Source organism: Equus quagga, chromosome 13 (genome assembly GCF_021613505.1).
Source record: "Equus quagga isolate Etosha38 chromosome 13, UCLA_HA_Equagga_1.0, whole genome shotgun sequence".
Lineage (NCBI taxonomy): Eukaryota > Metazoa > Chordata > Mammalia > Perissodactyla > Equidae > Equus > Equus quagga.
Genome location: NC_060279.1, coordinates 90,785,121 through 90,796,573, shown reverse-complemented (window position 1 = coordinate 90,796,573; position 11,453 = coordinate 90,785,121). Strand labels below are relative to the sequence as shown.

General features: G+C 60.9%; 1 protein-coding gene across 2 annotated transcripts in view; it reads left to right on the top strand.

Annotated features, from left to right (window-relative positions):
• The first annotated feature begins 917 nt into the window (after window positions 1–917).
• BICRA (BRD4 interacting chromatin remodeling complex associated protein) overlaps window positions 918–11,453 on the top strand; it is a 63,755-nt gene continuing 53,219 nt past the window's right edge. Inside the window, exon 1 of one of the 2 annotated variants that reach the window (XM_046683903.1) lies at window positions 918–1,289. The gene's annotated coding sequence lies outside the window, so the exon portion shown is untranslated. Of the gene's footprint in view, window positions 1,290–1,979; window positions 2,206–11,453 lie in introns of those variants that run through there. The other variant, XM_046683902.1, reaches the window with a different exon arrangement.

Here is an 11,453-nt window from a genome sequence, read left to right as displayed (position 1 = left end):
ACGAGACCCCTGGCACTCACCAGATCCGGGAACAATATCTCCTGTATGAATGAATAAACGTGGACAGTCGCCCCCCCCCCCCCCCCCCAAGTGCTTCAAGTCTGCTCACTTTGAGCCACTCAGTCCTCGGGGGCTGGCAGCTACGACAGAGACACCAGTGCCACCGGGCTCAGCTCAGGCCCCACTTCTTGGTTGCGTGACCTTGGGCCAAACCCTCCCCTCTCGGAGCCAGTTTGGTTTTCTACGTGGTAAGATGGGAGTAACTAAGAGTTTCTAGAGGGTTCTCTTCCTGGTGGGCAGGACTGAGGACCGGAAACACCGTGCTCAACCCTCAGTTAATGCGCACTCCCTGCGTCTTGTCCAATGGGCTCAGTTGTAGCAAACGGGACAAGCCACACAAAAATAAACCTGCATATTGCTGTTTCCTGAAGGGTCACATACCTCCAGCGGGCCTCAGAGGACCACCGTGTAGGTTACAGATGGGCCGCTGTCTTGCGTTCGTTCAGGGCAACCCATAATGTGTCCACTTCTGGCATTGATCACGTTTCCTTTGTATGGAACAGTCAATAATAATAACAGAGAGCGCTCATCTGGCACTTCCTGTCAGGCTCTGCTCTCCATCATAGCTCATTTCCTCCTAATGACCCTATGAGGTGAGGCCTGTTATTTAGAGAGGAGGAAATGGAGGCCCGGAGAGGTGAAGTAATTTGCCCAAGGTCACACAGCACGGAAGTGGCCAAGGCAGGATGTGAACTAGGGGCTCACGGGTTTGAGTCAGACCTCTTCACCTCTGAGGTTTCTTAAATAATACGGGTAGCACCACCAAGATACCAGGATAAGTGTTAAAGCTTAAAACAGAGAAATGTCTCAATCACGCATTTATTAAATACACATTTATTGAGCGGCTTCTGTATGCACGAAGCCTTTCTAGGGCACTGGGGAGACACAGGGTATTAAGACACCAGACTATAAGTCCCCCTGGCCTGTGCGCCCGGGGAGGGCAGGTCTGGGCTGTCTGGGTCCCCGCTAGGCCCCCAGCACGGCGCGGGGCACACAGTAGGCGCTCACCCAGCGTTCCCTGAATGAAAGCGTGAATCTAAGCGTCCCCCCCGCCAGGCGTTCACGGCCTGGTGGGGCGGAAACGGACCCAACACCACCGAGACGTCCCGGGGCTTCTGGGAATCTCTTGGGCGCGGTCCGAGAGGCCTCGAGGAGCCTCAGAGGCAGGAGGGACCTGCGTCCCCGGCGCCCTCCCCGGGGCCGGGGCAGCTCGGCCACGATCGAGGCGGGTGAGTGATCCAGCCACGCCCGGGGGGGCCTGGCCAGTCGCCCCAAAGCCTCCGCCACCTTCCACCCTTTTTGGCTCCGACTCCCAGGTCCTTCGCGGTTCCACCCGCGCGGCCTCCCCTCCTTCTCCATCCTCGACCCCCGCTACCTTTTCGAACCTTCGGCGCTCGCCCTGGGCGCGTCTCTCCCGCCCGGCGATCGTCCCCCTGCGCCGGGGGGGCGCGCCCAGGGCGCACGGCGCCCCCTCCCCAGCCGGGCCGGGCTCCGGGGATCTGGGTGCGCCCATCCCTTTCGCTTTCCCCCTCCAACCCGGAGCATCACTCGAGCCAGCCGGCCGCCTCCACCGGAGCCTGGGAAGGCGCGCCCCCGAACCCCGGGGACCTGCGCTGGGGAGGTGGGGGCGGCGCCGGCACGGAGGGCACCCTCCCGGAGGCCTCCGCAGCCTCCCATTCGCTCCCGTGCCCGCCGCTCGGCGCCGGCAGCCGGGGCTGGTTTGCGGAGCCTCGGGGCGGAGCCTCCCGCAAGCCCGTCCCCCGGCGAGGGCGGAGGGAGGGAGGGAGGGAGGGAGGAGGAGGAGGAGGAGGCGGTGGAGGAAGCGGGGGGGCGGAACACAAAACCTGCAAGGGTTTTTTTTTTTTTTCTTTTGCCTTTTATTAAAAAAAAAAATTTTTTTTTTTTTTTTTTTTTTTTTTTTTGCAAACCCGAGGGGTCCTCCCCGGAGCGCGCGCGCGGGGTCCGGGGCGCCCGGGCCGCGGCGCGGGGCGGCGGCAGGGGCCCGGCGGAGGCTGCCGGGCGGCCGCCATGCGATCAGGCAGTGCGCTGACCGGCCCGGCCGGTCGGCCCCTTCTGGGTCCTCCCTTTGCAGCCCGTGCGGGGCCGTCTCGGAGACCCCGCGCCGACGGCTGCTCAAACATCAGGGTGAGTTTCTCACAATGTAGCAATTTCTCTTTAAATCTCTTAACTCTCTCTACCTGCGAGTCGGGGCTGTGACAGGGCGCAAAAGCGAGGGGGGGAGTGGGGGTTGGCGGCGAGGGTGTATGTGGGGGGAGCCGGAGCCGGGGCCGAACCCACCCCCCCGACACTCGCACACGCAGCCCCCCAACCGGGGCGCAGCGCCCGCTGCCTCCTTTTTTTTTTTCTTTTTTTTTTTTTGGGCTGCGCGCCCCCCCCCCCCCCCCCCCCCCCCCCCCCCCCCCCCCCCCCCCCCCCCCCCCCCCCCCCCCCCCCCGGGGGCCCCCCCCCCCCCCACGGGGCTCCCTTGCCCAAACCCGGCGCCCGGTGCCTCCCCGGCCCTCCCGCCGGCTGCCGGGGATACAATGGAGCGACGGAAAAACGAGACCGAACGTGCCACGGGGGGGAGGGGCGCGGAGACCCCCTCCCCCCGCCCGGGGCCCCCCCTCCCCTCTCGCCCGGCTCCCCGCCTTTCGGGGAAGCGGAGGGCCGTGGGGGGCAGCGGATGGCGGTTTCCCGGCCAGACGCCCCGAGCCTCCGTGTCCCCGGCCCGTGCGCCCCCTCCCCACATCCCTCTCGGGGGGCGCCGGGGAGAAACGGGGCCTCAGGCGAGCTGGGGAGGGGGCGATGCGGAAGGAGGCCCCTGGGTCTCCCCCCTCCTCGCCGCCCCGACACAATGAAAGGGGTTGCCTTGGTCCCCCACCCCCGCAGCCGTGGAAGGAGGGGACCCCCCGCCCCCGCTGGCGGGCTGGTCCCGGAGGGGGGCCGTTCCGGGGTGGTGGTGGGGGGGTGGTGGTGGAGGCGGAGGGAGGGGAGCCTTACCCCCTTACCCCTGTCACCTCCCGAGATTTGGGGCGGCCCCCGGGTCCACCCCCTCGGCTGGGAATGGGAGCAGCAGGCCCGGCCCCGGGCACCGCGCTCGGGTGGTGTGACCTTTAGACAAAGGCAGCCGTTCCCCGGGGTGCGCCCGGGCGAGCCGGGCCCCTGCGGAGCGCGGCCGGGCCGCGGGCACCGAGGCAGGGATGGGGGGGGGGGGGCAGGGATGCAGCCATCTGGCTCCCCCATCCCCGGCTGCCCCTCGCCTGCGTCCCCGGGGCTCCTGTCACGGGGCGGCCGCGGGGCGACAGGAGCCCGCCCGGGGGCAGCGGGCCTTGGTCGGTGGCCAGCGGCGAGCCGGGCGCGCGGGCGGGCGGGCGCGGCGGGGATTGGAGGACACCGAGGCCCCTTCCTCTCCGCGCCCCTTTGTTTTGCTTTGTGGTTGTGAGCAGCTGAACTGCCCGGGAGGTGGGGTCAGAGGCCGCCCTGTCAGCTCTCCCGGGGCGGCCGGGGTGACAGGTCGCAGCCCTCTTGGGGTCCCCCAGGCCCCGGGGGGTGGGGGGGGCTGCAGCCCGTGCCGCGCGCTCCTGTGCGCACAGTCAGCCCCTTTTGGCACCCAGCCCTCCCCTCCTTTTCCGGGGGCGCTTGGCGGGGATGCGGGGTGTACCCTGGGGTTTAGGATACGTTGTCTGCACTTTTCAGTCTCTCCCTGGGGTGACGTTGGGGGGGGGGGGGGGCTTGGTCAACTCTGACCTCTGGAGGAAGGGGTGGGGAGAACAGGGGAGGTGGACAGCTCAGGAACCACCCCCTTCCCCTGGCCTGTGTCCCTGGGGACTTAAGGGCCTGTTTACCTACCCCACCCTCCCCCATAGCTCCCCCACTCCTCGATGCCGGAAATAACAACATCTCCCTACTCAGGGGAGCCTTATGGATCGCCTCCTGCTGAGTGCTTTTCCGTCGGGCCACAACCCCCGGGGAGGAAGTGGGGACAGTTAGGATCCCCATTTTGCAGACAGGCTAATGGAGGCTCAGAGAGGTGAAGTGGTTTGCTCAAGGTCACACAGCCTGGACTGGTAACCGTCTCAAGTTTCTCCAGCTTGGCTCAAAACTGTTAGGTTCCCCTGCACCCCTCTTTGGCGCTGTGTCCCTTTAACTTCGGTCACCCTGGGTCTCAAATATAGATTATACCCTGGAAGGAGCTGTCGGGTTTTTTCCCCACCGAGTACTGGTTGGCAGAAGGGGTGGGGGCGCCTGGAAGCTGGGCTGAGGGCAGGATTTCAGCTGTGGGAGGTGTGTGAGTCAGGGGAAGGGGGGCCCCAGGCCTGGCCAGGTAGGGGTCGGGGGGCACCTGCGAGCCTGCCCCGCTTTCATCCTCCTCCTGCTCTCCCTGAGCTGGGGCTCAGCCTGCTGCGCGCGAAGCTGAGCCCATGGGGACCTTCCTGGTCACTCTGCGCCGTGACCTTCCTTGGTGCCCGCAGGCAGCTGGCCCTTCTCCCCTCACCTGGGTGTCACACCCCGTGTCCCACCTTGGGCAGCTCATTGAACTCACTGGTCCTCAGTTTCCTCATCTGTAGAGGGGGCTAATTATAGTTCCCTTAGTGACCTCGAGGTGGGAGAAAGGGTTACCCGGCGTGTTATTTCTGTTTCTCATTCAGCGGATGGGGTCTCATGTGCCTGCAGGGGTGGGGAGGAATGTGGGGTGCTGGCTGGACATTTTGGGGTGAGTAGGAGCAGGTGTCCACCCCGGAGGAATCCTCTGGGGTGGGCGATGGGCGAGGGCTGGCTGTGAATAATCCTCCTTGGGGGGGACAGTCCCCCTTCCAGCTCTCTGGACTGGGACCCTCCCCCTGCAGCACTTCCTGGTCCTGAACAAACATTTGGGGAGTGGGCTGAGGCAGAGGGGCTGTGGAGGACCCCGCTGACCTGTTGAGGGAGGTCATACAGCTGATCTTCCCCTTTTACAGATGGGGACAGTGGAGTTCAGGGCAAGCTTGTTCCAGGGGCTGAGAGAGGCCTCCAGCCCAGGTGGCTGAGGCTGCTGCTGGGTGGGAGAGGGGCTCCATATTTGTCAGGAGGACTGGGGAGACAGCATTTTGAGGGAGCCCCTGCCCCCGCCCCCCACTGTTGTCCTCTACTTGATGTGCACATATCTTCCTTCCTAAGATGACGGGCGTAAGTCATAATTCCTGGCGGGCAGCGGCAGAGGGGCTGTAGGGAGACAGGTCTCTCGAGGCTGTTTCCGGAAAGTAGAAACTGATTTTTTTGGAGGGGGGGAGCATGAATAAGGCCCAAGAGGGTCAGGCCTGTGCCCTGCCCCCATCCCTGCTGACTTCCTTCCCAGAGGCCTCTGGGGCCTTCTCCAACCTTCCCTTAGGATGTGGGCTGTTCCCCCTACCACCTCCAAGAGGCTGTGGAAGGGCCGAGGGGTCAGTGCCGAGCCCTGGAGCCTGGCGGTGGGGTCCTGGGGTCTCAGGGAGGGTCCCCCAGGTTCCTGGGGGCCACCTTTTAGCTCCAGGGCCTGCCACCAGCGGAGTTCCCGCCAGGCCCCCCCCAGCCCTCCCCCGTGGCCGTCTTGACTCCTGGTCTCAAGAATGTGGAGGGCTGCTGGTGGGGGGAAGTTAATTGGAAACAGGAAGACATGGCATTCCTTTCCAGCTGGCCCAGGCCTGGAAAGCGGCAAGGGGGGCTGCCTTTCTCCCTCTGCCGCCCCGCAGGGGAGAGGGCTGGGGGGCATGGCTGTGTTGCCCTCGTCCCTGGGGGGCCTTCCCCGCCCTGGGCACCCTCCCTGGACAGCAAGTTGCCTGAGCTGCTGGCCACCATGTAAACCGCCCGCCCCACCCCCCCCCCATGAGAATGGGTTGCCTGCCACTGACTCCCGGTTCTCGGCTGAGCTCAGGGCACAGGGCCTGCCTGGCTTGGCTCCCCGGAGTAGGGTGTGTCACACCAGAGGCACATGGGAAAGAGTGGGTTGACTTGTCCCCAAGGACGCCCTCCTCATTCTTCCCCTAGAACTCCCCCTGCCCGGAATACCACCCTTAGACTTATGTCCCCATTCACTGGAGCCTTTGTGTCTCGGTGACATGCACGTTTACCCCACCAATGGAAGGAGAGAGTTTTCGAAGACATTACCAGGTTGGGGACAATTGTGTTTGTGTGTTCACGGTGCTGGGGATCTGTTGGCAGGAGAAGCGGGAGAGGGTGGCTTCGTTTCTTTAATTGTTCCCAGTGAAACTTCCTGCGGGCCTACTGTGTGCCGGGGCCCTGGGACCTGGTCCGGGAGGAGGCTCCAGAGAAGTGTTGTCTTCGGGGCTGGATTCGCTGCTCTGGGGTTTCCTGAATTCTGGGTGGTCTGCGAAGGATCCGGGGGAGAAGCAACTTCCTTCTCTCTGTCTCTTTGTTCCTAAGTGACACATGCAGGGGACAAATTGAAAATGCTGACCATAGTGCGTCTCCCCCTCCATCTTCTCCGGCATCGCTGGGCCCCCGGCTCACCTTCCCAGAGGCAGCACCTTGTCCCATTGTTCTGTGCACACACGTTTATGTGCATGTGTGTATCTTCCAGAATATTTCTTGTACACAGGTACGGAGGTAGCACACTCTTCCCATTGTTCTGCATGTTGCTTCTGCCCTCCATTTCCCTGGGAGACCCTACGACAGGGTCCCCGGAGGGTTGCCTCCATCTTTTTCTTGGCTGCGTGGTATTCCGCCGTGTGAGTGAATCCTCGTCAACTTAACACCAACGCGGGGGTGTTTCCAAACCCACACAGAGCCGGGAGGCATGCATCCACTTGTCCTACTGGGAAATGGGGATGCCAGTGGGATAAGCTGGAAGTGGGATTGCTGGGTCCAGGGCCTGCCACTTGGAAGGAAGGAAGGAAGGAAGGACAGAAGTCGTGCCCCCTGCTGTTCACTTCATCCATCTGTCTATCCCGGGGTCTTTGCTTGTTCCTCCTGCCCGTAGCCTGCATCGTGTGCGTGCCACATGGTGTGGAGGTCAAGACCGTGGGTTCTGGAAGCTGCCTGTCTGTTGGTTCGAATCTTGGCTCTGCCACTTGCTGGCTGAGTGGCTACAGGCAAGGAACCCCCTCATTCTGGGCTGTGTACACCGTATTGGCAGGGGTGGGAGGGAATGCTGGCTTTTCCACTCACTTGCAGCCTCACCCTGGGCAACGGATCCCTTGTCTGGGTCTGGGTTTCCTCGTGTATAAAATGGGCCCGTGGTGGCTCCCTCGTGGGGTCTGCTGTGAGGGCCAAATGGACCGACACCCTCCCAGGCCGGGCATGGGGTCAGCTCTCAGGAACTGGCAAGTGACATTGCTGTGATCTTCACTATGATTCCTGCTTTCCCGTGGGTCCCAGACTCCACTCTGAAAGGTCCCCGTTGTCTTCCCGAAGGACACATGGGGACAGCACTGGCCTAAAGCACACGGGAGCAGCAGGCACGGTGGAGGTCCCTGCTCTGGGCCTCAGGTTCCTCGACTGGAACAGTGGGAATGGCAGGAGGCCCACCATCCATGTGCTCACGGATGTCCAATGTGTGACACAAGGCCTGGCTTAGAACAGGTGCCCACACAGTGTTAGTGGCTGCGATGATGATGATGACGATGACAATGATGGAGAGAAGTGGCAGAGTCTCCCAGGGGGTCAGGCACCCAAGTCCTTATCACCTTCTCCTAAACCCTAGGCAATCGATGTTGGCATCTTTTTTTGTTTTGTGAGGAAGATTAGCCCTGAGCTAACTGCTACCAATCCTCCTCTTTTTGCTGAGGAAGACTGGCCCTGAGCTAACATCCATGCCCGTCTTCCTCTACTTTATATGTGTCATGCCTGCCATAGCATGGCGTCCCAAGCGGTGCTATGTCCGCACCCGGGATCCGAACCGGCGAACCCCAGGCCACCAAAGCGGAACGTGTGAACTTAACCGCTGAGCCACCGGGCCGGCCCCCCGATGTTGGCATCTTAAACGGAAGCCAAGGTCCAAGTCAATCTTATCCCCTTTGGGCCTCAGTTTCCTCGTCTGTAACAGAACCCCCTCCTGGGGTCGTTGTGGGCTTCCATGAGCGAAGAGGCGGAAAGCTTTGGTGGCGGGTCCGGCTCGAAGGAGTGTCGGGGAAGTTCGCTTTGCTCGTTCTTGTTATTTTAACTTTTTCTCGTGGAAATGTTCAAGCGCCCGGGAGGACTTGGGAGGATGGTGTAAGCAGCCCCCGTGTCCCCCTCGCCAGCTTCAGCCATTTTCTGATCATCTTTTTTGATCTGGGACCCCACCCCCTTCCCCAAATTCCAGACCTCACATCCTTTCAGCTGTGTTGTTATTGTCACTGATGGTGTTGTTATCTCCGGGGTCCAGAATCTGTTTCACTACCTCCAGCATCCGGCCTGTTCTGTGAGGGGGGGTGGCATCAAGCCCATTTCACAGATTGGGGAAACCAAGGCAACAGAGAGTGGGCTTTCTGTGCGCTCCCTTCTGTGGGACCTTGGTGAGGTCCCTGTCTTGGCCGCCCCAGGCCTCGCACCCTGGGGCCTGTTTCTCATCCCATGGGCTTGGGGATTTACGCCTGGATGTGTGCCGTGTCAGCACCAGTCCTGATGTTTTCCGCAGACATCATCCCTGGAAAGGGCGAGTCGGAGGAGTTGGGCTGGTGACAGGGGGATGTTCAGGATGACCCCGGAGCTGAGGGGTGATGGGGTCAGCCACCTGAGTTCAAGTCCTCTTTCTGCCTTTTCTAACCTTGTGATGTGGGGGCAGGTGACTTCCCTTCTCTAATCTCAGGTCAGAGAACTGGAAGGACGAGAATAATAGTCAATGCTTCTTTCGAGAGCCTTTGCTCCAATTAAATAAGGTCCCACTAGGAAAAGTGTTTTGCAAGTGCCTGGCTCAGAGTAAGCGCTCAGCAGGAGGTCGCGGTCATTATTGTGGTCCCTGTTAGTTATTATTTCTGTGTGTACTCTGAGGGGGGCGTAACCAGCTGCTATTTTCAGGGTAAAGAGGGTCAGGGGAGGGGGCCAGCCTGGTGGCACAGCGGTTAAGTTCACGCATTCCACTTCAGCAGCGTGGGGTTCTCTGGTTGGGATCCCGGGTGCAGACATGGCACCGCTTGGCAAGCCATGCTGTGGTAGGCGTCCCACATATAAAGTAGAGGAAGATGGGCACGGATGTTAGCTCAGGGCCAGTCTTCCTCAGCAAAAAGAGGAGGACTGGCAGCAGTTAGCTCAGGGCCAATCTTCCTCAAAAAGGAAAAAAAAAAAAAAAAAAGAGGGTCAGAGGAAGGGCTGATGTCCCTGGAGCTCCCCAGCCAGGCTTGGTGGCCTTCGTCCCCTCCTCTTGCCCAGTCCATCCCTCTGCACTTCCCCTTTGAGGTGCTTCTCATGCTCGGAGGGGCCGGAAGGGGCTGTTGACTTCTGGATGATGCCCCTCCCCCGCTGCACCAGCCTCCTATGTCCCCTGCGTCCCAGCCTGGCAGCCTTGAAGCAGAATGAGGAGGGACATCTGTCTGTGCCTGTGGGACCCTCATTAATGACCTCGGGGCCCTGGAGGGAGTCCCTGGTGGGCTCCACAGCCTGGGGGTGAAGGGTGACCTCGTCCCCCGGGACACCCGCAGGTCGAAGCCCCCTGGATCCCCCTTTGCAGAACCCGGGTGCTGCCACTTGTGCACCGTGTGGTGCTGGGGGTGGCTGTGACCTCCTGCCCTTCCCTGGTGTGCAGGATGCCGAGCCCCCCGGCCGGGAGGGCACCCTGGAGGAGCTCTCAGCCTCTCATGCCCGGCTCCCCTGGGCTTGGCCTCACTTCTCTCTCCAGAATGTGCCCAGCGACCTCCCGCTCGTGTGTCCACGCATGTCTGTGTCCCCCCAGCCCTTGCTCACCGAAGTATAATTTACAAGCAGCAAAATACGCAGTTTGAGTGCCCATCTTAGCAAACGTGGCCACCATGTAACCCACCTCCCTGTCAAGATCCAGGACGTACACATCATGGCCACAGTGTCTCCTTCCTAGTTGACACCCCCTCCCAGAAGCGCTCCTGGCCTGCTCCGTCTTCTGGGTCCGCGTCACCTCTTTTCGCATTTCGCAGACTCGGGCTCCCACAGCGTGTGGTCCTTTGGGTTCACGTCTCTGGCCCAGCATTGTCGCTTGGAGTCCTGTTGCTGTGGCCGTCAGGAGGGCCTGCCTTTTTCCCCCTGAGCAGGATTCCAGGCAGGGTTTTACCTCCTTTCTCTCAGGAGAGAGAGGACCGCCCCCCCCCCCCCCCCGGGCCCCCCCCCCCGCCACCTTACTGTAGCCCTATTAGGATGTTGTAGGTCACCCCTGAGCTTTTCTTCAGGTCTGGCTTTCTCACTAGACGCTAAACAGCAGAAGGAGAGAAACGACATGCCCCATGTTCTCAGTAGGAGCCCCATAGGTGTTTGTTGACTGACTGATGGACTAAATAGAATGATGGATGCGTCACATGGGTGGAGAAAGAGGAGTAGGGAGCTCCGTGTTTGGAGTCCTTCTTCTGTTTCTCAGAAGGCGACCACCTGATTCCAAATTGCCAGAGATGTTTGTTAAAAATGCCAGTCCCAGGGCCCCACCCGGTCCGATCTCCTGGGAGGCCCCCAGCCACACTTGACCCTTGTTCCGAGGACGTCGCCCGACCTGCCCTCGCCTGCCCCCCGGTGCCCCGTGCGTGCTCCCTGGGAGCTCTCCAGAGAGGGGATGAATCGGAGCCCGTGGGGCGGCTCAGGACTGTGGCCCGCCCCCTGCTCAGCTAGGAAACTGAGGCTCGGTGGGGCTCAGGTGCTGCTGGGAGTGGAAGCCAGACGTATTATAATCCTGTCGAATCCGCACAGCCATCGGTTGTAAGAGTGCCTGCCTTTTCAGAGACGGTGAAGAGTTGAGAAAAATGCGGGAAGAGCCCTCATCCGTCCTGGCCTTCTGGTTTTGAGGCCCTTCCAGGCTGTGCCCCCGAGGTCTCAGGCGGTTTCGTGGGGGGCTTGTTCTCTGTCAGAGCTCTGTCTCCCAGCGGGATGAGCAGAGCCCCCTGCATCTGCCAGCCCCTTGCCCTCCCCAAGCACGTCCCCCTTCCAGGGTCCCGGGTTTTCATTTAGACCTTTAAGAAGCTGGGCGCCGTATCTCCATTTATCACAGGGGCCACTGAGCCAAATTCTGGGCCTAACGAGCCCCTGGCCAGAGTCTGTAGCAGAATTGGGAGTTTATTTAACTGAGTTCCTAACATAAGTTTGCTTTAAACAAACATATACACACATGTGCGCGTGTACATATATATAATATATTATATGTTATATAATAGTTTAATATTACACTTAATATAATAAAAATATGATAAATCTATGTTATAAATAAATAAATACAAGTATATGCTTTTATATATATAAAATCCCTTTATTCTCATTCATACCCCCCC